This window comes from Pseudophryne corroboree, chromosome 2 (assembly GCF_028390025.1).
Source record: "Pseudophryne corroboree isolate aPseCor3 chromosome 2, aPseCor3.hap2, whole genome shotgun sequence".
Lineage (NCBI taxonomy): Eukaryota > Metazoa > Chordata > Amphibia > Anura > Myobatrachidae > Pseudophryne > Pseudophryne corroboree.
The window spans coordinates 786,914,096-786,941,500 of record NC_086445.1 but is presented as its reverse complement, the minus strand read 5'-3'; the positions used below and the strand labels follow the sequence as shown (position 1 = coordinate 786,941,500).

At 46.9% G+C, this 27,405-nt stretch overlaps 1 protein-coding gene and 1 non-coding gene across 2 annotated transcripts in view; both read right to left on the bottom strand.

Annotated features, from left to right (window-relative positions):
* CLCN4 (chloride voltage-gated channel 4) overlaps nucleotides 1–27,405 on the bottom strand; it is a 186,897-nt gene that overhangs the window by 83,987 nt on the left and 75,505 nt on the right. The window lies entirely within an intron of this gene.
* LOC135052654 (5S ribosomal RNA) lies at nucleotides 9,549–9,667 on the bottom strand. Its single transcript, XR_010242232.1, has one exon. It is a non-coding gene; the product is annotated as a 5S ribosomal RNA (ribosomal RNA).

Genomic DNA, 27,405 nt, shown 5'->3' with positions numbered 1-27,405 from the left:
TTGAGGAGGGATGCCATCATGTCCACCTGTGGCAGTTCCCAACGACTTGTAATCTGTGTGAAGACTTCTTGATGAAGTCCCCACTCTCCCGGGTGGAGGTTGTGCCTGCTGAGGAAGTCTGCTTCCCAGTTGTCCACTCCCGGAATGAACACTGCTGACAGTGCTTTTACGTGATTCTCCGCCCCGCAAAGAATTCTGGTGGTTTCCGCCATCGCCACCCTGCTCCTTGTGCCGCCTTGGCGGTTTACATGAGCCACTGCGGTGATGTTGTCTGACTGGATCAGCACCGGTTGGTTGCGAAGCAGAGGCTCCGCTTGACTTAGGGCGTTGTATATGGCCCTTAGTTCCAGGATATTGATGTACAGACAAGTCTCCTGACTTGACCACAGACCCTGGAAATTTCTTCCCTGTGTGACTGCCCCCCACCCTCGGAGGCTTGCATCCGTGGTCACCAGGACCCAGTCCTGAATGCCGAACCTGCGACCCTCGATAAGGTGAGCACTCTGCAGCCACCACAGAAGAGACACCCTGGCCCTGGGGGATAGGGTGATCAGCCGCTGCATCTGAAGATGCGATCCGGACCAGCTGTCCAACAGATCCCGCTGAAAGGTCCTCGCATGGAACCTTCCGAAGGGAATGGCTTCGTATGACGCCACCATCTTTCCCAGGACTCGCGTGCATTGATGCACCGACACCTGTTTTAGTTTTAAGAGGCCTCTGACCAGAGTCACGAGCTCCTGAGTCTTCTCCGCCAGGAGTAAAACCTTCTTCTGGTCTGTGTCCAGAATCATGCCCAGGAAGGGCAGACGCGTCGTAGGAATCAGCTGCGACTTTGGAATATTCAGAATCCAGCCGTGCTGTTGCAACACTTCCCGAGAGTGTGCTACGCTGATCAGCAACTGCTCTCTGGACCTCGCCTTTATGAGGAGATCGTCCAAGTATGGGATAATTGTGACTCCTTGCTTTCGCAGAAGCACCATCATTTCTGCCATTACCTTGGTAAATATTCTCGGTGCCGTGGACAGACCAAACGGCAACGTCTGGAATGGGTAATGACAATCCTGTACCACAAATCTGAGGTACGCCTGATGAGGTGGATAAATGGGGACATGAAGGTATGCATCCTTTATGTCCAGATACACCATAAAATCCCCCCCTTCCAGGCTTGCGATGACCGCTCTGAGCGATTCCATCTTGAACTTGAACCTTTTCAGGTATATGTTCAGGGATTTTAAATTCAATATGGGTCTGACCGAACCGTCCGGTTTCGGTACTACAAACATGGTCGAATAATAACCCTTTCCTTGTTAAAGGAGGGGAACCTTGACCACCACCTGCTGAAGATACAATTTGTGAATTGCAGTTAACACTGTTTCCCTCTCGTGGGGGGAAGCCGGCAGGGCCGTCGGTGAGGGGGCATCTTCTCAAAGTCCAGCTTGCATCCCTGAGACACAATATCTATTGCCCAGGGATCTAACAGGGAGTGAACCCACTTGTGGCTGAACTTGCGCAGGCGTGCCTCCACCGGGCCTAGCTCCGCCTGTGGAGCCCCAGCGACATGCGGTGGATTATTGTAGAGGCCGGGGAGGACTTCTGTTCCTGGGACCTAGCTGTGTTGTGCAGCTTCTTTCCTCTGCCCCCACCTCCGGCAAGAAAGGACGCACCTCGGACTTTCTTGTTTCCTTGTTCTAAAGGCTGCACTTTATAATGTCGTGCTTTCCTAGGCTGTGCAGGAATATAAGGCAAAACATCAGAATTACCAGCTATAGCTGTGGAGACCAGGTCCTAGAACCCTTCTCCCCACCATCCTCAGCCTTCCATATGCCTCTTAAGTCGACATCATCTGTCCATTGCATATTCTACAGGACACGTCAAGCAGAAATCGACATAGCTTTGTCTCTAGGACCCAGTATACTCATGTCTCTTTGGGCATGTTATATATATATATATATATATATATATATATATATATATATATATATAAAAAAATCTCTTAAGACAGCATTAATATATATATATATATATATATATATATATACATATATCTATATATATCTACATACTAGGGTCTCAATCTCTGCGGATAAGGTACCTGTCCACGCTGCCACAGCGCTATAAACCCATGCTGACACAATCGCCGGTCTGAGTAGTGTACCAGAATGTGCACGCTATCTGCAGGATCCCTGAGAATAGCTGTTACGACAGGTTACCTTTTGGGCAAACGTGACACCCTAGGGGAAGATTACCATCCTATCCTGACCCTAGTGGGGAAAGGATACTGCCTGAGAATTTTTTGTGGGAAACTGCAGTCTCTTGTCTGGAGATTCCCGCTCTTTTTCCTCATGAGAGGAGGGAAATTTACCTCAGCTCTCTTCCCCTTAAACATGTGTACCCTTGTGTCAGTGACAGATGAGTCATCAGTGATATGCAAATCATCTTTTATTACAATAATCATATATTGAATACTTTTCTGCCATTTTGGCTGTAACTTTGCATTATCGTAGTCGACACTGGAGTCAATCTCCGTGTCGACATCAGTGTTTATTATTTTGGATAGTGAGCATTGAGAGACACTGAAGGTCTCTGCGACAGAGTGACAGACATGGGTAGATTTCCTGTCTGTTCTCTAATCTTTTGTGCAATAAATTCACCTTAGCACTTAATTACACATATCCAACAGGTGTCGGCGTTGTCGACGGAGACACCCTCACACACACATATTTGCTCTATCTCCTCCTTAGGAGAGCCTTTTACCTCAGACATGTCGACACACACGTACCGACACACCACACACACAGGGGATGCTCTATTTGAAGACCCTTTGGAGAGACAGAGAGAGAGTATGCCAGCACACACCCCAGCGCTATATGACCCAGGAATCACACAGTAACGTAGTGTTAACCCAGTAGACGCTGTATATATTGTTTTTACGCCAATTTATGTGCCCCCCCTCTCTTTTCACCCTCTTCTATCGTGCTTCTGCAGGGGAGAGCCTGGGGAGCTTCCTCTCAGTGGAGCTGTGGAGAGAAAATGGCGCTGGTGAGTGCTGAGGAAGAAGCCCCGCCCCCTCAGCGGCGATCTTCTGTCCCGCGATTTTGTGTAAAATAATGGCGGGGGCTAATGCATATATACAGTGCCCAACTTTTACAGTGCTTTTGCCAAGAGGTACCTAATTGCTGCCCAGAGCGCCCCCCTCCCCCCCTGCGCCCTGCACCCTACAGTGACCGGAGTGTGTGGGTTTAATGTGGGAGCAATGGCGCACAGCTGCAGTGCTGTGCGCTACCTCATATGAAGACTGGAGTCTTCAGCCGCCGATTTTGAAGTCTTCTTGCTTCTCTCGCCGGCTTCTGTCTTCTGGCTCTGCGAGGGGGACGGCGGCGCGGCTCCGGGATCGGACGACCAAGGGTGAGTTCCTGTGTTCGATCCCTCTGGAGCTAATGGTGTCCAGTAGCCTAAGAAGCACGACCTATCCGCAGTTAGTAGGTTTGCTTCTCTCCCCTCAGTCCCACGTAGCAGAGAGTCTGTTGCCAGCAGATCTCTCTGAAAATAAAATATCCTAACAAAATACTTTCTTATTAGCAAGCTCAGGAGAGCTCACTAAAGTGCACCCAGCTCTGTCCGGGCACAGATTCCAACTGAGGTCTGGAGGAGGGGCATAGAGGGAGGAGCCAGTGCACACCAGATAGTACTAAATCTTTCTTTAGAGTGCCCAGTCTCCTGCGGAGCCCGCTATTCCCCATGGTCCTTACGGAGTCCCCAGCATCCACTAGGACGTTAGAGAAATAACATTATACAGATACAGATAGAAAGAGTGCTGGTACAGGAGACTGAAATAACATTATACAGATAGAAAGAGCGCTGGTACAGGAGACTGAAATAACATTATACAGATACAGATAGAAAGAGCACTGGTACAGGAAACTGAAATAACATTATACAGATACAGATAGAAAGAGCGCTGGTACAGGAGACTGAAATAACATTATACAGATAGAAAGAGCGCCGGTACAGGAGACTGAAATAACATTATACAGATACAGATAGAAAGAGCGCTGGTACAGGAGACTGAAATAACATTATACAGATACAGATAGAAAGAGTGCCGGTACAGGAGACTGAAATAACATTATACAGATACAGATAGAAAGAGCGCTGGTACAGGAGACTGAAATAACATTATACAGATACAGATAGAAAGAGCGCTGGTACAGGAGACTGAAATAACATTATAGAGATACAGATAGAAAGAGCGCTGGTACAGGATACTGAAATAACATTATACAGATACAGATAGAAAGAGCGCCGGTACAGGAGACTGAAATAACATTATACAGATAGAAAGAGCGCCGGTACAGGAGACTGAAATAACATTATACAGATACAGACAGAAAGAGCGCTGGTACAGGAGACTGAAATAACATTATACAGATACAGATAGAAAGAGCGCCGGTACAGGAGACTGAAATAACATTATACAGATACAGATAGAAAGAGTGCCGGTACAGGAGACTGAAATAACATTATACAGATAGAAAGAGCGCTGGTACAGGAGACTGAAATAACATTATACAGATACAGATAGAAAGAGTGCTGGTACAGGAGACTGAAATAACATTATACAGATACAGATAGAAAGAGTGCTGGTACAGATGACTGAAATAACATTATACAGATAGAAAGAGCGCCGGTACAGGAGACTGAAATAACATTATACAGATACAGACAGAAAGAGCGCTGGTACAGGAGACTGAAATAACATTATACAGATACAGACAGAAAGAGCGCCGGTACAGGAGACTGAAATAACATTATACAGATAGAAAGAGCGCCGGTACAGGAGACTGAAATAACATTATACAGATACAGACAGAAAGAGCGCTGGTACAGGAGACTGAAATAACATTATACAGATACAGACAGAAAGAGCGCCGGTACAGGAGACTGAAATAACATTATACAGATACAGATAGAAAGAGCGCTGGTACAGGAGACTGAAATAACATTATACAGATAGAAAGAGCGCTGGTACAGGAGACTGAAATAACATTATACAGATACAGATAGAAAGAGTGCTGGTACAGGAGACTGAAATAACATTATACAGATAGAAAGAGCGCTGGTACAGGAGACTGAAATAACATTATACAGATAGAAAGAGCGCTGATACAGGAGACTGAAATAACATTATACAGATAGAAAGAGCGCTGGTACAGGAGACTGAAATAACATTATACAGATAGAAAGAGTGCCGGTACAGAAGACTGAAATAACATTATACAGATAGAAAGAGCGCTGATACAGGAGACTGAAATAACATTATACAGATACAGATAGAAAGAGCGCTGATACAGGAGACTGAAATAACATTATACAGATACAGATAGAAAGAGCACCGGTACGGGAGACTGAAATAACATTATACAGATACAGATAGAAAGAGCGCTGGTACAGGAGACTGAAATAACATTATACAGATACAGATAGAAAGAGTGCTGGTACAGGAGACTGAAATCAGGATTTTGGTACTTACCGATAAATCCCTTTCTCCGATTCCACAGGGGCCACTGGAGTGTAGTTACAATGGGGAGATAGTAGGTGGTATTGGTAGCTGGCACTTTAAAAATTCTCCACTGTGGCTAGCTCCTCCCCTACTATCTCCCCTCCAAGCCAGTCTACGTTAAACTGTGCCCGAGGAGAGCTGTAATAAACAAACCGTAAGGTAGAGGAGGTTAACGACGCCCTGTAAACCAGGCGAACACAAACTAAACCTGGAACAGAACCTGACAAAAAACCAGGCTAGCCTGAACCCAACAAGCAGTCATATGGTGATCTGCAATCGTTAATCAAACAAAAATCAGGAGAAACAGCGCTGGGCGGGCGTCCAGTGGCCCCTGTGGAATCGGAGAAAGGGATTTATCGGTAAGTACCAAAATCCTGATTTCTCCTTCATCCACTAGGGGCCACTGGAGTGTAGTTACAATGGGGACGTCCCAGAGCTCCCAAAAAACGGGTGGGAAAGCGCTGAGAGTCCTGTAAAAACTGCTCGGCCAAACAGTGATGCAGAGGCCGTAAAAGTGTCAAACTTGTAGAATTTGACAAAACGAATGTCGGTTTGACCAAGTAGCCGCCCGACAAAATATTCATGGAGACCCCGCGGGCGGCTGCCCACGAAAGTCTTACAATGCGCGTAAAGCGCGCTGAAATGGAAAACGGAGGTTCCCTAGTAACCGCCAAGAAGACTGTCTGATGATCAGATGTATCCAACTGTCCAGCATATGCTGGGGCCCCGGCTATTTAGTACGGGAGCATCATCCAGAGCAAAGAAGAAAAAACACTTCATCGAATAGCCTGAGACCTCTGTAGAGAGAGTTGACGAGCCCTGACAACATTCAGAGAGGATTGAAAACCACTAGTGTCAGATTTATATGAAAAATGGACCTCCCCTCTGGAAGAAACGACCGCTGAGGCCGAAGCCGAGCCCGGGGAGTTGCCAATAGAGTACTCCCTGAACAAGAGGCCGAACTTACGGCCGCTAGGCTAATCTCATTTGGAAGAAAAGCGAAAAAGGCAGAGACCTAAAATTCCGGTCAGTGTGGTTTGAAGCGCAGCGGAGCAAAAAACCTCCCAGAGAAACCAAAGATGAATGGTAACTGGAAGAAGGGGGAAAAAACCCCTTTTATCTTCATTATGTTCCATAAAGTTTTCCCAAAGTGGCAAAAGCGAGAAGAGGTAATAGACTTCTGAAATCGGAGCCCAGTAGGCCTAACCGAACTAGGGAACTCCTCCCTTCTGAGGTCTCGTGAACAGTCACACGGGTAACCGAAACCAGTGTAAAATTGAACAAGGAGAAAAAAGGAGCCTGTTGAAGTAGACAGTCCAGTCGAGGTAGGAGCCAAGGCTCCTCTACTGACAACAGGCGTATCTGTATCTTCAAGTCATGCGTGGCCCAACCAGCGCCACCGAGAGGACTAGCACGCATAATCCCCTCCTGTGTTACTGAACATGAAGTAGAAATAGAAAAAGGAGGCAGGATAGAATAACCAGAAAACTCCCCGGAGCCCTGAGGGCCTCCACGGCTACTGCCGTCCGAGAGTAATAAAGGGTTAACGAGTCAGTCAGAACGCCCTGAGGTCGATCCGAAATCTCCGCCCACAGCGGACCAGCTGACAAAACTCCGGGGCATGTTCCCTCACCCAGGAGTCTGACCTGGTGGCTTGATCTGGAAACAAGATTGTTGTCCCCCGTTCCGAGAGGAATGGAGGCGACCACTCATTACGTCGCAACTTGACTGAAGAAATAGAGTCTCTGGTGCCGAGGAATGAAAAAAACCTCTGACGGACCGTGTTGAGAAACGTCTATGCGGAGCATAAATTGGATCTGTGTCGAATCAGAAGCTCGTGGATCCTCCGGATATTCAGAAGCCACCTAATGTACAGAGTGGGATAGTAGCAGTAAATTGTCCCATTAGGGAACCAACGTCACCCACTGCCCCTGAAAAAGAGTTATTCTGTTATCTTTCTAAACTCTGTGGGAGCGGAAGAGAGAAGAGTAAAGGACTTACAGTGAAAATGAGAATCCTGTTAAGGGGGAATCTGAGAAAAGCCTGTCCAACGGAAATCAGTAAACAGGCATCTCTGAAGACAAGGGACACGTAAAACTCCCTTTCTTGTTTAAACTAGCAATCACAGACTAAAAGGATTGTAAGGCCAGAATAGGCCTGTCCGAGCCACTTGGCTTCGGAACGTGAAAAGAAAACAAAGGCCTGAGAACTGTCCTAATTCAAATGATATGTGAAAAACAGGGATCAACACCCTTTGCGGTTAGAAACCTATGGAGCGCAGCCTGCAGTATGACTCTCTTGTCATCGTAAATCAGCCGACCTATGCCGAGGGACTCCTGAGACGGTTGTAACCGCCCAAGCCTTCTCCCATCGACCTGCGCCTACCCTGGGACCCTGCAGGTGTAATGGGTGTATAGGATGACATAAAATCAGACTGGACTGAGGATGTTGAACCTCTGCTTCAGCCTTTTTACCCTGAGAACCCCTGGCGACGAAGATATCACCCGTGTGGAGTCAAAAACCTGAAAGGGCACGAAAAAATCTAAAGGGAAGACCAGTAAAGGTCTGTCTTGGAGCTGGGGCAGTAGTAGGAGAAATCAAAGTGGACCTACCTCCATTGGTTCAAGAAATCCTGCAGAAAGTTCCTTCCCCAGAACCATCTGCCCCGTAGGATTTCATGTTTACTTGTCACTGTCGCAGCCCCAGAGGTCGTCGGGTTAAGACAGCCCAAGCGAAGATGCAGGGTCCGAGTCTGTAGACATGGAGACCTCCAAGGAACATAAAGCAGAATCGTGATTCTGACCTGTATCAAAGTATCAATTGATCCTGATGCGAAGCATCCTGTAACCTAGAGGACAATTGTTCCCCAACCTACCTGCTCCGGATACGGTAGAACCATGCTGCCGCCTATGTCGATGGATCCCTGAGCAAGGTTGCCTCAGGAAAACGGCGGCTTGATGGACCGGCGATACACCGAGGTGTATACCCTAGAGAGGTTCTGATACCATCTCCTGCCATCTGCGGGGAAAAGATAGGAAAACAAACCTTGTTTGATACCTGATATTGTGTATTCGGGTGTCTGTCGGCCGCCTACCGGAGCCTGCCCAGCTCATCCGAAACTGAACCAGTCGCTGTCATTTTCGTCAATGGCGTGGAACCCTGATGGACTTGACGTGTCCTCCTCCTTTACCTGCAGTATCAGATGAACTGCTGTATTATGTACCTGTATATTCTGAGACACTGGTTCAGATCCACAGAAAACAGACATCAGTAATGCATGGAATGTTAGCAAAGTTTCTTTTTGGAAAGGTGTGTTTGGTCCCGCTGTGATTTGATCCTGTGACCTTGGAAACCAAAGTCCAAGGGCTTACCTGATGAGTTATTGTCTGGTTAATAGTGACATTACCTGCATCATTGATCAAACAGGGGTGTGCAGGTGCGTGGAGGGCGAAGCAGATGGCTCCGCCGCATACTTCACACCTAAGAGGGAATTCTTCGACTATCCCAGGAGAGACAAACGAAAGGAGAAAAGGTGGGTTAAATAAACAGAGCCCTACGTAAGGTGTGCACTATAATGTGTAGTGACCGATACGATTAAAATAAACTTTCTGGAGCAGCGGAGACCTGAACCAGCAACGCTGCGCTGTGGGACAGGAGTCTTAGCCCTAGGCTATAGGAGTTCTCCTTAAAGTTTTGTTTGGATTCAAACCCCTGTTCAGATACCCGCTACTAGCGTACTGAGCCGCAGCGCTATTTGTCTTATGCCTTACACGCATTCCACAATTACAAATAGCATTAGTAACTAGTGACAACAAGGAATAATAAAGGGAAGGCAACACCCCGCCCTGTATTTAGTGTACCGCTAATTAAGGTGCACCAGATGTTTCTCTGAGGTTCCGCTGGCTTTTCAAAATGGTGACCAGCCTGTGAGAAAGATGGGGGAAAATGTTATGTGCAAGATGTTGTTATTAGAAAACATTGCGGAAGTAGCCTACAGCACCTGGTATTCCCAGGCGGTCTCCCATCCAAGTACTAACCGGGCCTGACCCTGCTTAGTTTCCGAGATCAGACGAGATCGGGCGTGTTCAGGGTGGTGTGGCCATAGGCTTTTATCCCCTATATCTGGTATTTTATGGATTTATCTATATACATACCTACACGCACTTAAATATATATATCTATATATATACATGCACAAACATAACTATATATGTATATATACACACACACCGTAGGTAAATAAATACTGCACAGTAGATCCTTTTAATTATTATTGAGCTGAGTCCCAGCTACTGTAATAGAGCAGGTTCCCTGATTTGCAAGTAGGAAAATGCTGGGTAGAGGACTCTACTGCAGGAGGAATGTATCTATATTTCAGCAGCCTGAAGTATCGAAAAGTTACAAATCCCAGAGCTGTTGCCTAGCGACGGGGAGACCTGGGAGCCCGCTGAGTAAAGCAGGTTAACTGTTAATATACCTGGGACTTTATTTGTATTTGTCTCTGAGTATGCAAGATTAGCCCACTGGGCTATAGGAGACACTGCAAATATGAAGCCAGGTCTGTGCATGGAGGAAATGGCCGCCAGAGTGAAACTCCTCTGGGCTATGCGATAAAATCTATATAGTGGATAACTGGATTAGTGCTGAGCCACTCTGACTATATCACATTCTCCTCAGCACCATGTGCATTAAACTCACATAAATGCCTATTACACTATAACAGTGGCCGGGGAGCGGAGAATGCTGAGCCCGCTGTACAGAGCGGGAGTTAGCTCCGCCCCCCGGCTATGGCGCCTTATTGCAAAACTAAGCGGGAAGCGAGCTGTACCCTCCGCTGGGCCTGCGAGTCACCGCCGGGGAGCGCTGAGCGCTGAGCCCGCTATACAGCGCTAGTAGAGCCCTGTATCTGCTAGCCGCCGCCGGGGAGTGTTGCGCTGAACAGAGCGCGAGTCGCCGCCTGGGAGCAGGGAGCGCTGAGCTCGCTCTACAGAGCGGGACTTAGCTCCGCCCCCTCCGTACAAGGCGCCAAATTTAAACATTGCTTTGCGCTCGAGCGGGATCCCTGTGCCGGCTCTGTGAGTCGCGCTGAGTGGGGATCTGTGCGGGGGGTGCGGGGAGCTGGGGGAGCAGAGGGTTATCAGAATGACACACACCCGTTTTTCAGTCAGGGTTGTATAAACACATACTCAGCCTCCCCCAATCATCCTGTCTGTTTCTCCATGAGGAGGACAGGTAAGGATACAATAAAGTACATTACAGCCCCAGAGAGCCCTTCTGGAGTGGGTTGTACAACAATAAACAGTGCATTGCTCTAAAAACATACATAGCCACCACAAATAAAGTATACTTCACTCACCACTGTGTTCTTGGTGGATCGGCCCCGACACACGCCGCACGCAGCGGCGTCCAGCCGGAATCTTCTGTGGTGGGGTGGTCCCGACACAAGCCGCACGCAGCGGTGTCCGACCATTTTTTGATACTCACCGCTGCCATGCTGCCGGAATCTTCTGCTGGATGGAGTGGCCGCGACACGCGCCGCACGCAGCGGTGTCCGCCAACTCAGGAGAGCTCAGTGTCTCCCTCAGCCGGGGCCCATCCCTAGCCGCACGCAGCTGCGATGGGACCCCGCCGGCAGCTCCCACGGTGCAGACTGGCAGTGGCAGAGCTGCCAGTCTGTGAGTGTGTGTAAGAAAAATAAAATAATAAAGAAAAAAGAAGAAAATTCTTCAGCTAAACCCAAGTGAACCAGCTACCTCGGGCACTTAACTAAGACTGGCTTGGAGGGGAGATAGTAGGGGAGGAGCTAGCCACAGTGGAGAATTTTTAAAGTGCCAGCTACCAATACCACCTACTATCTCCCCATTGTAACTACACTCCAGTGGCCCCTAGTGGATGAAGGAGAAATAACATTATACAGATACAGACAGAAAGAGTGCTGGTACAGGAGACTGAAATAACATTATACAGATACAGATAGAAAGAGCGCTGGTACAGGAGACTGAAATAACATTATACAGATAGAAAGAGCGCTGGTACAGGAGACTGAAATAACATTATACAGATACAGATAGAAAGAGCGCTGGTACAGGAGACTGAAATAACATTATACAGATACAGATAGAAAGAGCGCTGGTACAGGAGACTGAAATAACATTATACAGATAGAAAGAGCGCTGGTACAGGAGACTGAAATAACATTATACAGATACAGATAGAAAGAGCGCTGGTACAGGAGACTGAAATAACATTATACAGATAGAAAGAGCGCTGGTACAGGAGACTGAAATAACATTATACAGATACAGACAGAAAGAGCGCTGGTACAGGAGACTGAAATAACATTATACAGATACAGACAGAAAGAGCGCCGGTACAGGAGACTGAAATAACATTATACAGATACAGATAGAAAGAGCGCTGGTACAGGAGACTGAAATAACATTATACAGATAGAAAGAGCGCTGGTACAGGAGACTGAAATAACATTATACAGATACAGATAGAAAGAGTGCTGGTACAGGTGACTGAAATAACATTATACAGATAGAAAGAGCGCTGGTACAGGAGACTGAAATAACATTATACAGATACAGATAGAAAGAGTGCTGGTACAGGAGACTGAAATAACATTATACAGATAGAAAGAGCGCTGGTACAGGAGACTGAAATAACATTATACAGATACAGATAGAAAGAGCACTGGTACAGGAAACTGAAATAACATTATACAGATACAGATAGAAAGAGCGCTGGTACAGGAGACTGAAATAACATTATACAGATAGAAAGAGCGCCGGTACAGGAGACTGAAATAACATTATACAGATACAGATAGAAAGAGCGCTGGTACAGGAGACTGAAATAACATTATACAGATACAGATAGAAAGAGCGCTGGTACAGGAGACTGAAATAACATTATAGAGATACAGATAGAAAGAGTGCTGGTACAGGAGACTGAAATAACATTATAGAGATACAGATAGAAAGAGCGCTGGTACAGGATACTGAAATAACATTATACAGATACAGATAGAAAGAGCGCCGGTACAGGAGACTGAAATAACATTATACAGATAGAAAGAGCGCCGGTACAGGAGACTGAAATAACATTATACAGATACAGACAGAAAGAGCGCTGGTACAGGAGACTGAAATAACATTATACAGATACAGATAGAAAGAGCGCCGGTACAGGAGACTGAAATAACATTATACAGATACAGATAGAAAGAGTGCCGGTACAGGAGACTGAAATAACATTATACAGATAGAAAGAGCGCTGGTACAGGAGACTGAAATAACATTATACAGATACAGATAGAAAGAGTGCTGGTACAGGAGACTGAAATAACATTATACAGATACAGATAGAAAGAGTGCTGGTACAGATGACTGAAATAACATTATACAGATAGAAAGAGCGCCGGTACAGGAGACTGAAATAACATTATACAGATACAGACAGAAAGAGCGCTGGTACAGGAGACTGAAATAACATTATACAGATACAGACAGAAAGAGCGCCGGTACAGGAGACTGAAATAACATTATACAGATAGAAAGAGCGCCGGTACAGGAGACTGAAATAACATTATACAGATACAGACAGAAAGAGCGCTGGTACAGGAGACTGAAATAACATTATACAGATACAGACAGAAAGAGCGCCGGTACAGGAGACTGAAATAACATTATACAGATACAGATAGAAAGAGCGCTGGTACAGGAGACTGAAATAACATTATACAGATAGAAAGAGCGCTGGTACGGGAGACTGAAATAACATTATACAGATACAGATAGAAAGAGTGCTGGTACAGGAGACTGAAATAACATTATACAGATAGAAAGAGCGCTGGTACAGGAGACTGAAATAACATTATACAGATACAGATAGAAAGAGTGCTGGTACAGGAGACTGAAATAACATTATACAGATACAGATAGAAAGAGCGCTGATACAGGAGACTGAAATAACATTATACAGATAGAAAGAGCGCTGATACAGGAGACTGAAATAACATTATACAGATAGAAAGAGCGCTGGTACAGGAGACTGAAATAACATTATACAGATAGAAAGAGTGCCGGTACAGAAGACTGAAATAACATTATACAGATAGAAAGAGCGCTGATACAGGAGACTGAAATAACATTATACAGATACAGATAGAAAGAGCGCTGATACAGGAGACTGAAATAACATTATACAGATACAGATAGAAAGAGCACCGGTACGGGAGACTGAAATAACATTATACAGATACAGATAGAAAGAGCGCTGGTACAGGAGACTGAAATAACATTATACAGATACAGATAGAAAGAGTGCTGGTACAGGAGACTGAAATAACATTATACAGATACAGACAGAAAGAGTGCTGGTACAGGAGACTGAAATAACATTATACAGATACAGATAGAAAGAGCGCTGGTACAGGAGACTGAAATAACATTATACAGATAGAAAGAGCGCTGGTACAGGAGACTGAAATAACATTATACAGATACAGATAGAAAGAGCGCTGGTACAGGAGACTGAAATAACATTATACAGATACAGATAGAAAGAGCGCTGGTACAGGAGACTGAAATAACATTATACAGATAGAAAGAGCGCTGGTACAGGAGACTGAAATAACATTATACAGATACAGATAGAAAGAGCGCTGGTACAGGAGACTGAAATAACATTATACAGATAGAAAGAGCGCTGGTACAGGAGACTGAAATAACATTATACAGATACAGATAGAAAGAGCGCTGGTACAGGAGACTGAAATAACATTATACAGATACAGATAGAAAGAGCGCTGGTACAGGAGACTGAAATAACATTATACAGATAGAAAGAGCGCTGGTACAGGAGACTGAAATAACATTATACAGATACAGATAGAAAGAGCGCTGGTACAGGAGACTGAAATAACATTATACAGATACAGATAGAAAGAGCGCCGATACAGGAGACTGAAATAACATTATACAGATACAGATAGAAAGAGCGCTGGTACAGGAGACTGAAATAACATTATACAGATAGAAAGAGCGCTGGTACAGGAGACTGAAATAACATTATACAGATACAGACAGAAAGAGTGCTGGTACAGCAGACTGAAATAACATTATACAGATACAGATAGAAAGAGCGCTGGTACAGGAGACTGAAATAACATTATACAGATACAGATAGAAAGAGCGCTGGTACAGGATACTGAAATAACATTATACAGATAGAAAGAGTGCCGGTACAGGAGACTGAAATAACATTATACAGATAGAAAGAGCGCTGATACAGGAGACTGAAATAACATTATACAGATAGAAAGAGTGCTGGTACAGGAGACTGAAATAACATTATACAGATAGAAAGAGCGCTGATACAGGAGACTGAAATAACATTATACAGATACAGACAGAAAGAGCGCTGGTACAGGAGACTGAAATAATATTATACAGATACAGATAGAAAGAGTGCCGGTACAGGAGACTGAAATAACATTATACAGATAGAAAGAGCGCTGATACAGGAGACTGAAATAACATTATACAGATACAGACAGAAAGAGCGCTGATACAGGAGACTGAAATAACATTATACAGATACAGATAGAAAGAGTGCCGGTACAGGAGACTGAAATAACATTATACAGATACAGACAGAAAGAGTGCTGGTACAGGAGACTGAAATAACATTATACAGATACAGACAGAAAGAGCGCTGGTACAGGATACTGAAATAACATTATACAGATAGAAAGAGCGCTGGTACAGGATACTGAAATAACATTATACAGATAGAAAGAGTGCCGGTACAGGAGACTTAAATAACATTATACAGATAGAAAGAGTGCCGGTACAGGAGACTGAAATAACATTATACAGATAGAAAGAGCGCTGGTACAGGAGACTGAAATAACATTATACAGATACAGATAGAAAGAGCGCTGGTACAGGAGACTGAAATAACATTGTACAGACAGAAAGAGTGCCGGTACAGGAGACTGAAATAACATTATACAGATGGTTTGCGTACAAATATGATGTTTGTTGGTCTTGTGATGTTGCTCACAGCCCCCTGTCAGCCACAGCATGCGTTTGGGAGGCAGCACCCTGCACCGTTCTTCAAAGTGCGTCGCCCCCATTTTGAAGGCATGACAGGTCCAGGGTCTGTGTCGTCGGATGCGGACTTCTTGAACCCCAGTGTCCAGCTCTAATGGCCAGCCTGCGTAAATACAATGACTGTAAGCATTGCATCGTGAATTGTGACTGATGGTGATCTGAGACTGCGTCTTCAGCACTCGGATCCCTGTTAATGATAACAGAGGCATCTATCTCCTACAGACGCCTCCTGCTGCATTCGAATTTTAATTAGATGGAATTGCACAGCCACTTCCTTGTGGCTGTGCAGTTCCATACAAACATGAATTGGGCCCCTTGTGCACTCTCACAGCAACAGGAATAGCTATTGTAAGGTACCCATATACCGAGGAGGCATACCAGCAAAGTAGAATCTACAGTATGAATATAATTTGCCTATTTCAATAGTTTGCAAAAAATAAAAGCAGTTTATTTAGTTTATTTTCATTAGCATAAATACAGTCCTCCAGATGAAAGCATAATGACTTCCTAATGTCTCAGACCTTTACAGATATAATGCACACTGACACTAGGTGACTCTTCTGTCTCATGTCATAGTATTGTAACCGCAGGGGCTCCCACCCCTGTAGAGGTTGGACAGAAGTATTACTATCACTGTATCATGCTCGCCGCTAAGCAAGGTACAATCTGTTGTCATGTCATCTGATTAAACGTGAGCATAATATTTGCTAACAGTACACAGGGCATTCAGGAGGCCTGTCAAGTCCAGTCTTCAAATGTCAGTCATGCTGTCTGGCTGTCTAAGGTCCCTGTACTAGAGGCATTATCTCAGCATGACACAGCATAGCGTGAGTGGAAGCCTTGCATGCTATAACAACTATGCTAGGGATCACAGGCAGAAATTAAGTAGGTCTGGTGTTCTATACAGGGAATAACAACGTATTGCTTGTAATATGCAATACTGAATAAATATATATATATATATATATATATATATATATATATACATACATACACTGCTCAAAAAATAAAGGGAACACTAAAATAACACATTATAGATCTGAATGAACGAAATATTCTTATTAAATACTTTGTTCTTTACATAGTTGAATGTGCTGACAACAAAATCACACAAAAATTATCAATGGAAATCAAATTTATTAACCCATGGAGGTCTGGATTTGGAGTCACACTCAAAATGAAAGTGAAAAAACACAACAGGCTGATCCAACAATGATGTAATGTCCTTAAAACAAGTCAAAATGAGGCTCGGTAGTGTGTGTGGCCTCCGCGTGCCTGTATGACCTCCCTACAACGCCTAGGCATGCTCCTGATGAGGTGGCGGATGGTCTCCTGAGGGATCTCCTCCCAGACCTGGACTAAAGCATCCGCCAACTCCTGGACAGTCTGTGGTGCAATGTGGCGAGGAGCGAGACATGATGTCCCAGATGGGCTCAATTGGATTCAGGTCTGGGGAACGGACGGGCCAGTCCATAGCATCAATGCCTTCGTCTTGCAGGAACTGCTGACACACTCCAGACACATGAGGTCTAGCATTGTCTTGCATTAGGAGGAACCCAGGGCCAACCGCACCATCATATGGTCTCACAAGGGGTCTGAGGATCTCATCTCGGTACCTAATGGCAGTCAGGCTACCTCTGGCGAGCACATGGAGGGCTGTGCGGCCCCCCAAAGAAATGCCACCCCACACCATTACTGACCCACTGCCAAACCGGTCATGCTGGAGGATGTTGCAGGGAGCAGAACGTTCTACTTAGCGTCTCCAGACTCTGTCACGTCTGTCACATGTGCTCAGTGAGAACCTGCTTTCATCTGTGAAGAGCACAGGGCGCCAGTGGCGAATTTGCCAATCTTGGTGTTCTCTGGCAAATGCCAAACGTCCTGCACAGTGTTGGGCTGTAAGCACAACCCCCACCTGTGGACATCGGGCCCTCATACCACCCTCATGGAGTCTGATCGTTTGAGTAGACACATGCACATTTGTGGCTTGCTGGAGGTCATTTTGCAGGGCTCTGGCAGTGCTCCTCCTGTTCCTCCTTGCACAAAGGCAGAGGTAGCGGTCCTGCTGCTGGGTTGTTGCCCTCCTACGGCCTCCTCCACGTCTCCTGATGTACTGGCCTGTCTCCTGGTAGCGCCTCCATGCTCTGGACACTACGCTGACAGACACAGCAAACCTTCTTGCCACAGCTCGCATTGATGTGCCATCCTGGATGAGCTGCACTACCTGAGCCACTTGTGTGGGTTGTAGACTCCGTCTCATGCTACCACTAGAGTGAAAGCACCGCCAGCTTTCAAAAGTGACCAAAACATCAGCCAGAAAGCATAGGAGCTGAGAAGTGGTCTGTGGTCACCACCTGCAGAACAACTCCTTTATTGGGGGTGTCTTGCTAATTGCCTATAATTTCCACCTGTTGTCTATTCCATTTGCACAACAGCATGTGAAATTTATTGTCAATCAGTGTTGCTTCCTAAGTGGACAGTTTGATTTCACAGAAGTGTGATTGACTTGGAGTTACATTGTGTTGTTTAAGTGTTCCCTTTATTTTTTTGAGCAGTGTATATATATATATATATATATATATATATATATATACACACAGGTTGAGTATCCCATATCCAAAATGATTGGGACCAGAGGTATTTTTGATATGGGATTTTTCCGTATTTTGGAATAATTGCATACCATAATGAGATATCATGGTGATGGGACCTAAGTCTAAGCACAGAATGCATTTATGGTTCATATACACCTTATACACCCAGCCGCAAGGTCATTTTAGCCAATATTTTTAATAACTTTGTGCATTAAACAAAGTGTGTGTACATTCACACAATTCATTTATGTTTCATATACACCTTATACACACAGCCTGAAGGTCATTTAATACAATATTTTGTAATTATTTTGTGTATTAAACAAAGTTTGTGTACATTGAGCCATCAGAAAACAAAGGTTTCACTATCTCAGTCTCACTCAAAAAATTCCGTATTTCGGAATATTCCGTATTTCGGAATATTTGGATATGGGATACTCAATAAATATATATATATATGGGGCGTGGCCACGGCAGCAAGGGACTAGGCAGCAGGACCGAGGAGCTCCCTGGAATAAAAATCCTGAAACCATCCTGGGGCTCTATATTGCGGTCTCCCCTGGTCCCATCTCCTGCCTATTAGTACTGGGGAGGCAGCGGGCACGGTCACTGCCTGAAACGAGCGCTTCCGGCTCGCGCCAGCGGCCGCCCGGACCTCGGGCCTAGGCCGCAATTCAATCCCCGGCCTCAGTTTTGGAGCTCTGCCGGGCGCGTGTGCGCGCGCGCGCGCGATCCCGCGCCGGAGGCGGACACGGCGGCTGGCGGCTCTTGGGGACAGCGACACCTCACTCCTGCACCCCCAGGGCTTCACACAGGATCAAATCAGCTCCCCTGAGGCCTGGAGCAGGGTGAGAGGAGTGAATAATAAAGGTGCTGGGCGGCCATCTTGCCTGCAGCTTCCTCCCTTCTTCCTTACAGCAGAGTGCAGTGAGTGTGTGATTGTGCTGGGCTGGAGGAGCTTGGACTGGCCCCAGCTGCCTTCCTCTGCCTTTACCCTTGGAACATCACATATTGGATTTACATTTACATACTACTGAATTCACCTGGTTCCCCCCTTCTCCCACTGGCCTGGCAGCCGGCTTTCCCAGTGCCTGGCAGCTGCTGATACTGCATTCACCCTCCTGCTATACCTCTTGACACTGAATAGCGAGACTCTGAGCTGTCCTGGGCATTGATACGATGGTGAGGGGTGGTCAGAGCGCTGCCGCTGCTAAATTGGAGAAGTTCGCACGACAGCCTGCAACCCAGTCGACGCAGCCATCACCTAAGGCCTCCCCCCCTGCCAGAATGGATCCCTCGGCCAGGGCCGACTCGGGGGCGAATACACAACCACCCGCTCCCTCCATCCAGCAGGTCCTGGAGGCTATAGCGGCCAGCGAACAACGTCTGTCGGACAAAATGGAGAAGGTACAGTGTGATCTATCACTGATGCGGCAGGACGTCCAGCGAATACGGGAGAGAGTGGGCGAAACCGAAACAAGGGTCTCCAACCTGGAGGACCTCAGCGGCCCTCTTCAGAGATCGGTGTGTGCAGTCACACAGCAAGTCGCGACAATGCAAACTAAACTCCTGGACATGGAGGGCAGACTCCGCAGAAACAATGTGAGATTCGTGGGCCTCCCCGAAAAGGAGGAGGGGGCAAACCCTGAAGATTTCCTGGAGTCCTGGCTAAAAGAGGCATATGGTGCGGAATCCTTCACCTCCCAGTTTGCAGTGGAGCGGGCTCACCGTGTGCCCTTCCGGCCTCTGCCCCCAGGCGCCCCGCCACGAACTTTTATTGCAAAGTTCCTGCACTACAAGGATCGGGACTCTGTCCTGCGCCTGGGCCGTGTGAAGGGCCCCCTACTCCGGAATGGAATCAGGGTGTCGGCATTTCCGGACTTTGCAGCGGACGTTCAAAAAGACCGGGCCCAGTTCCTTCCCATCAAAAGACGTCTTCGAGACTTGAATCTGCCCTACTCGATGCTGTTCCCCTCCAGGCTCCGCGTAGTGGCGGACGGGGAGACAAAGTTCTTCGGCTCGCCGAGGGAGGCGGCGTCCTGGCTGGACAGGTATGCTCCGGGGGACCGCCAGCTGGCTCCAGACTGACACCGGGTCGCCCTCCTATATGGGCCAACACTCCGCAAGTATAATTCCAGGGAGCTTCCTCTAGCTTAATAGTTCTGGACTTTGCTGAGAAGTGACATTAACGTACAAAAGGGTTTTTGTATTGGGGTTGATTGATCTGTACACCTGGTACAGTGTTGCCGTAGGCCTTGGGATCTCCAAGGTTAGAGTTTAGTTAGGAATATGGGTATACCACAGTTCGGGGAGGTATACGGGGTGGGGGGAAGTTTGGGGGCCGCCGTTGGCCTCTCAGTAGTTATTATGTTGCTCATTTTGAATTTAAGAAGCCTATTTGTTTGTCAACTGGAGGGTGTGGTGGGCCTGTATTGTTTTATGGGGTCCGGTTTGGGGCTCGGGGCCTGCGGGCGATATGATTATAGGTGCGAAACATCGGTTGGACCGGTGGTTGCTAACAGAGCTGCGCCCCTGCTGATACTTAGACTGACATGCCTCCCTTGAAATTTCTGGCGTGGAATGTCCGGGGCATCAACAACAAAGTTAAACGTTCCCTAGTATTTAAAATGATCAAGAAATATGGCCCGGATATTATTTGCTTGAGTGAAACTCACTTGGAGGGGAATAGGCTGTTATCGCTCCGCAGGCCCTGGGTGGGGTGGGCGTATCATTCCTCACACTCCTCTTATTCCCGAGGGGTGTCGGTGATGATAAGGAGGACTGTACAGTTCGAGATGATTAGGGTAAACACAGATCCTTATGGTAGATACGTATTTCTAGAGTGCAAACTGTTTTCACGAAATTTTTTCCTATTGTCTGTGTATGTTCCCCCCCCATTCTCATACGATGTCCTGCAAAAGGCTGCCTCATTCGTGGCCTCCTCCCCCCACACTCCTGTCATCTGCCTGGGAGACTTCAACGCTGTGTTGGATGCCTCTTTGGACAGATGGAGGACTCCTTCGAGACAGGGAGCGGGGGGCGACTTGATTCCTCCCAAATCTAAATTTGCAGAGTTCCTAGACAGTATGCAGTGGGTAGATGTCTGGAGGGTTCGTAATCCTACCCTTCAGCAATACTCCTGTTACTCGAGTACACATGGCTCCTTTTCCAGAATCGACCTGGCCCTGGTCTCACCGGAGCTTGTGCCCGGCGTGACGGACGCTCATTACGAGGCACGGGGGGTATCCGATCATTCACCCCTGGTGCTGTCACTGGCAGGGGAATGTCAGAGGGGACAGTCATACTGGAGATTGCATCCATCCTGGCTTGCCCAGCTGGGCGAATGCCCAGAATTAGCGCCCACATGGGAGGGATTTTTCGCGGATAACGCAGACACGGCCCCGGCTCCGGTAGTTTGGGATGCATTCAAGGCGTATATGCGAGGTACCTTAATCGGCAAAATTGCTGCCTGCAAGGTGGCTCGCAGGGCGACAGAAAGACAGCTTGAGACAGAGTGCAGGGACCTGGAGACACGCTACCTGACTGAGGGCACCCCTGCGCTGAAGGCCCGATGGCAGACGGCTCAGGGGGCCTGGCTGGCTCACCTCTCAGACAAAAATGCACGCTCCCTCTTGTTTAGGGCCAATAATATATACATGCAGGCGGACAGACCAGGTAGCTTGTTGGCCCACCTAGTGCATTACGACAGGCCTGGGACCACAATAGTACAGCTGCTCGGCGCCGACGGCTCCATTACAGATAACACCCCCGACATTGCACAGCTACTCCTTTGTTATTTTAGGGAGGTATACAACAGTCGACTGACATGTTCCGGGGAGGAGCTAGACCTCTACCTGACAAACATCCCCCTTTCTAAACTTTCCCCTGAGGATAGGGACGCTCTGGATGCGCCTCTGACCTTGGAGGAGGTGGTGTCGGCGGTTGAGGCGGCTCCTAGTGGCAAATCCCCGGGTAGTGACGGTATTCCCACGGAACTATATAAACAGTACATTAAGTTTTTTGGACCTCAACTACTAGACATGTATGTCAACATATATGCCGCTGACTGCCTTCCTCCCTCAATGTCCGAGGCTATTCTAATAATGCTTCCAAAACCTGGTAAGGACCCTAAACTCTTGGAGTCATACAGGCCGATCTCCCTTATCCCCACAGACGCTAAGATCTTAGCGAAAATTCTTGCGGTCCGTGTAAACACGGTGATTGAATCCATAATCCATCCCGATCAAACCGGCTTCATGCCTGGGAAATCCACGTCCATTAACTTGCGCAGGCTGTACACTATTTTGCAGGCTCCTCATGATTTCCCTTCTGACGAGGTCGTGGTCTCATTGGACGCGGCCAAGGCTTTTGATAGTGTTGAGTGGCCATACCTGTGGGGAGTTATGAGGAGCATGGGCTTTGGCCCCAACTTTATACAATGGGTCAAACTGCTATACCAGAATCCACGCGCCAGGGTCCTGGTGAATGGATACATTTCCTCCTCATTCCCTTTGACACGGGGCACCAGACAGGGATGCCCCCTCTCTCCTGCCCTGTTTGCCATTGCCATGGAGCCCCTGGCCTGTTTGATTAGGTCACACCCGGACATTAAGGGAATCAGTACGGGTCCCTGCACTGACAAATTGGCCCTTTATGCGGATGACCTGTTGTTATTCCTTCGAGACTACGCGGTGGATATGCCCATTGTGTTGCGGGTCATAGAGACCTTCGGTAGGTACTCGGGTCTCCGCATAAACTGGACCAAATCGTTTATCATGCCCGTTATGGGCTCCCCCCCCCAGTCCCCGAAAATATCCCTACCGCTGTGTTGGACAGCCCAGTTTAAGTACCTTGGGATCCTGGTTACCAATGACCCATCGGACTTTGTGCCCCTAAACCTTGACCCTGTGGTACAGATGATTGTGCGCAAATCGAGAGCTTGGTGCAAGCTGCCACTGACAATGACGGGTAGAGTCGGCCTCATTAAAATGGTAGTGCTGCCTAAACTTTTGTATGTTCTATTGCAGTCCCCTGTTTACATATTTCCAGCGTTCTTCAGAAAATTAAATAGTGTCCTGACGTCCTTGATATGGGCCAATAGAAGGTCCAGAATAAAATTATCCACTCTTACCAGACAAAAAAGGGACGGCGGCTTGGCATTACCCCACTTCCAACTGTATTATTATGCTGCTCAGCTATCACACATTGGCATGTGGCTCCGAGGAGGGGAGGAAGATGGACTAGGCCGGGCGTTCCTTAGATGCTATTACCCAAGTCTTTCCCCGGCACAGGTTTTGGCGGGGGGTAACCCTTCCAGACTATCACCTCCTATTGTCTTCCAGGCTATGAAGATATGGTTGGCATTGAAGGCCCTACTTGGGTACGAGGGAATGGACCCGGACACTTCCCTGTGGCACTCCAGATTGCTTAGTGAACTGGGGTCCCTGGGGGGCGAGGAGGTATGGGCTCCGTACTTGATAGTTTCGGTGTCCCAGCTATATAGCAATGGCACGTTAAAATCATTTCAGCAATTGAAAGAGGAGTTTGGACTCCCGAACTCACACTTCTATAGATTCTTACAACTGAGACATGCCCTGCAAGCGCAATTCGCAGATTCTGCCCCAACGCTTTCCCCCTTCCCCATGAAGGCGTTCCTACATTCACTGGGCCGAGTTAAGGTGATCTCCTTCACTTACTCGTATCTCCTTCAAACGACACATGCAGACCCGCTCTCAAGTCTTAGGGAGAGATGGGAGAGTGACGTAGGTCCCATGGACGGGGAAGACTGGGAGGGCGCTCTGGGTAACCCGAGCCAGGTCACCAAATCGCTGCGGTTTCAACAGATACAGTTTTTTATTCTACATAGATCATACATGACACCGAGCAGGCTGGCCAGATTTAGGACAGATAGCGCTGGCGGTTGCCCCAAGTGCGGGGCTGCCGGAGGTACATTCTGGCACCTCACATGGGAATGCCCGCTGCTGCAGGTGTTCTGGGCCGGGGTCGGGTCGATTCTGGAACATACGGGGATACAGAGGAGCTTGCTGACTCCGAAATTCTGCATTCTGGGGGTGGGAGACCCCGATTCTGGGTCCCGCTGGGAAGACTTGTACGCCCGCAACATGTGCGCCCTTGCAAAGGTGTGCATCGCGCGGACGTGGATGGCCCCGCGACCTCCCACGATACATGCTTTCAAAGGTTTGATAAATGATACTCTAACAAAAGAACGTTATGTATACATGAAGTATAATGCCCTTACCAAATACGAGAAGATATGGTCTCCTTGGATCACTTCCACATACTCATCCCTTGCCCTTCGGACTTAGAGGCACCGACCCTCGCCGCGGTGTGATATCTGGGCCTCGGGGCGCAGAGCCGGACCTTCATCTCTCATCTATTATAGCTGTTTACATATCTGGTCGCCACACCACATCACGCATGTTAGGTAACTAGGCTTAAGTCAGTTAAAGGGTTTGTTTGGGGGTAGAGGGGTTGGGGGCTATCAAGGGCCTGACAGACGGGGTAATTTTTAATACAGGTCCTGGTTGGGGGGGCGGGAGGAAATACAAAATGTTAAGTATGTGAAACGCGACCTGGTTACAGACTTCAGAAAATATGTATATGGTGGGAAATATGCACGGGAACTGTAAAATGGGGAAATGTCATTCGTATTAGTATAAGTATACGTATATCCATGGTGACAACAATGCTTTGAACAACGTGTAATCCCAATGTGCCTCCCAGTGTACACTGTAATGTCTGTATATATAAAATCGCTGTTGAATAAAAATTACTCTATTTAAAAAAAAAAAAAATATATATATATATATATATATATATATATATATATGTAGCCCTCCCTTGGACTGGAATGTTCCTTGAAATAAGTCAGTGCCTCCACTCAAACCTTTAAACTACGATGTTGGACCGTAATTATAGGGAAAGTTTGAGAAGCCCTGTATTAAACTCTGATTTCACTACCACTTGTTTTCCTTCTTCCTGGTTATCTTCTCCCAACCCTGTGGGTAAAGGGTGTGTCTCCCGTAGCCTACCGTAATGAGTGCAAACTGTGATGATCTCGTCGAGTGACTCCTCCTGGTCTCTCCTTTGTAAATGCAATTATGAATATAGACAGTGACAATACAGTAGAACATAGATATCAATGGAGTTTAGTTATAATCAACACTTTTACTGTATAACAATTGACTAACTTACAGCAATTTACTAAACTACATTCAATACAATTCTGGGGAGAATTTCCCCACAATTTACCCGAATACTCATATATTTGCAAATATATATATATATATATATATAAGTCAGTGCACTGGTACCGTCTTTCTCTTTCCCTCAGCCCAATAGTGAGAATCCTTGGTTAACCGTAAATTAAACCCACGACTGTGGAATAGATAGTCTTGGACGTGCTGAAATCGCAATGGGGTTTGGAAGAAGATGCTAAGTCTAGTATTCGTGTCCACTCTGTTTAGTTCACACTTTAATCCTAGTCTCTTAACCGGCTGATAAATAAGTGACCTGGACTCTTCGGATATCCCCGTTGTAGTAAACCCGAGGCGATGTATTTTAATGTCAATATACCCGTCCTTTACGTGTTGAGGCACATGTAATTCATTAGAAGCAAGGTTACAGTGGTGTAACTAAAGTTATCTATATCTCAATGTCACTGATTTATTTCAGGAGGATCTCCATGTATGAACGGGGACACCAATTAACCTTCACTGGCTCAGTTCAAGCACAACTCAGCAACGCCCCAGGTAGGTAACTACTCAGTCTCTCTAATAGGCATCAAATACTTTATTCCACTCTAGGTAAATACAGTCTCTTCTTTGGGTAAGTATTTAGGAATAGTCTTTTATCCTCTATGGACTCCTTTCAGTGTTATAATTATAATTTAGGGTTGTGAGTGCAATTACCATATCTATGTTATACTGTCCCAGTGCCTCACTATCCCAGCTATGCCTCTTAAGCCTTCATAGGATCCAGCTTACTCAATGGGTAAGGGGGCGTTATTTGATTACAGGTCCTCCTACAGGGCGGCTCTGTGCGATGCTGACGGCTCTGATCAGAATAGGGGTTGCCCTACTAATCGGACACTCCGCCCTCTCTGCGACTCCTCCTAATCGAGTCTTAGCCGTTTACCTTCCCTCATCGGCGGCCGCAGTAGTGGACACTTCTGCTCCCCCAGCGCTGCAGTCTCGGAGCGCTCAATGTGCTGATCCTGTCACCGCTGAGTGTAGCGGCTTCCTCCGGGTAAGCGGTGGTCAGCGGATCTCCGGTAATTAGCGGGACGGCTCTCCTCTATTAACACCCCCGGTTCTCCTTGTGTGTCTCCAGCCGCTGCTCCTCTCGCGTCCGTCTCCCTCACCCGCTCCTCATGACGCACCGATCTTTTTTCCAACTGACATCTCTTTTCTCGCGGCCCGCACACGTGCCTCCACTGTCCCCAAGCTCAACAGGGACCCAATCCCCAAGTTAACCCTCTCCATCCTATTTATGCATTAGCAATACTATCAGTACCCTTATGCTTATATCGACATTACAATTCTTATATATTAAACTTCACATATACATTCTTATATTCCAAACAACATATATTTTTACAGAATTACTGTATCCATCCCTACATATATAAAACCAACGAAAGCAGGTGGCACTCACAGACTTGTATTGTGCATAAAAGCCACCCCTCCGGGTGTGCTATCTATTAAAAGTGCAGGTTACGTTTTGGGGACATGTCCCCTTCCTCAGACAACAGTACAGTGCAAAACATCACATATAAATACTCACATTATTGGCGCCACTTACCTCCACCAATGACTCTCAGCTGCGTGGGGGTAAGTGGCGCCAAAAATTTGTGTATTTATATTAGAGATGAGCGGGTTCGGTTTCTCTGAATCCGAACCCGCCCGAACTTCATGTTTTTTTTCACGGGTCCGAGCGACTCGGATCTTCCCGCCTTGCTCGGTTAACCCGAGCGCGCCCGAACGTCATCATGACGCTGTCGGATTCTCGCGAGGCTCGGATTCTATCGCGAGACTCGGATTCTGTATAAGGAGCCGCGCGTCGCCGCCATTTTCACACGTGCATTGAGATTGATAGGGAGAGGACG